Raw genomic sequence first — 1,300 nt, 5'->3', positions numbered from 1 at the left:
TACTTATTTGTTTATAAAAAAAATTCTTTTGAAATTACACATGTTCCATTGTCAAATAGCAAATATTGTCTATTAGTAGATAGTTGAAGTCAATACTGACAATTGACAATGTTTGAGACAACAAACTCCAGCATTTCAGATACTGTATATTGAAAGCCAAAAGATCTAAGTCGATGATCAAAATCTACAATGGCATTAGATATACAGAGACCATGTACCTCGAAGGTACTATTTATATATTCAACACATATTTTTGAGAACTCATTCCTTGCCAAGCTGGGATAGGCGCTAGGGATGCAGCTGTGAACAAACAGACACAGCCCCTTCTCTGATGTAACTTACATTCTAGATAGCGGAGACAAGTCTACGGCCATGCCACCCTGAACAAGCCCGATCCCATCTGATGTCAGAAGCTAAGCAGGGTCGGGCCTGGTTAGTACTTGGATGAGAGACCACCTAGGAAGACCAGGTGCTGCAGGAGTAAAAAATAAAAATAAATAAAGGATTGTAAGCTGACAAGGTCCTTGCCATCTGTGAGGTCAACCAAGGGTTGCCTTGCCTAAAATAAATAAATAAATAGCGGAGACAAGAAATAAACAAAATAAAGTTGGAAGATTGTAAGTGGCATGAAGAGGATAAGACAGGGTACTATGTTAGAGAATAATAGTGGGGTGAGGGCTACTTTGTTTGGGTAGTCAGGGGACACCCCCTTGAGAAAGTGACATTTGAACTGAGACCTGAATCAAGGAGCCAGTTGAGAGAGGCTCTGGGGAGAATATTTCTGGGTGAGTGAACAGCAAAGGAGCTCAGGACCGAGCTTTGCACATTTGAGGAACAGAGAAAGAGTCAGCCGAGCGAGCATACAATGATTGAATGGAGCAGTGGTATGAGCCAAGTTCAGTGAGGTAGGCAAGGGCCCGATCACAAAGGGCCTTGTCAGGCATAGAAAAGAATGCAGATTTTATTTTAAAGGCCGTAGGGGTTTAAACAGGTGTGTGATGTAATCTGATTTACATTTTTAAAGATTCTCTGGCTGCTGTGTGTAAAACAAGCAGGAGAGATGCTAGGAGGTTACCCTAGTGGTGCCAGTGAGAGATGATGGAGGCTTGAACGAGGGTGACAGCGTGGACATGGAGGAAAGTAGATAGACATTAGTTATATTTTGGAGGCGAAGCCAACTGAATTTGTTCATTGTAGGTGGGGAGGAAGAGAAGAATTGAGGAAGATTCCTAGGTTTTTAGCTTGGAAGACTAGTTGCAGAAAGATGTCATTTATTTAGAAGGGAAAGATGGGGGGGTAC

The 1,300-nt window shown here is 42.0% G+C and overlaps 1 pseudogene; it reads left to right on the top strand.

Annotated features, from left to right (window-relative positions):
* The first annotated feature begins 362 nt into the window (after nt 1-362).
* Nucleotides 363-481, top strand: LOC112472376 (annotated as a pseudogene).
* The last annotated feature ends 819 nt before the right edge of the window (nt 482-1,300 follow it).

The sequence above is a fragment of the Pteropus alecto genome, unplaced genomic scaffold, assembly GCF_000325575.1.
Source record: "Pteropus alecto unplaced genomic scaffold, ASM32557v1 scaffold76, whole genome shotgun sequence".
NCBI classification, from domain to species: domain Eukaryota; kingdom Metazoa; phylum Chordata; class Mammalia; order Chiroptera; family Pteropodidae; genus Pteropus; species Pteropus alecto.
Note: the sequence above shows the minus strand (reverse complement) of the source record. Positions and strands in the feature narration are given on the sequence as shown.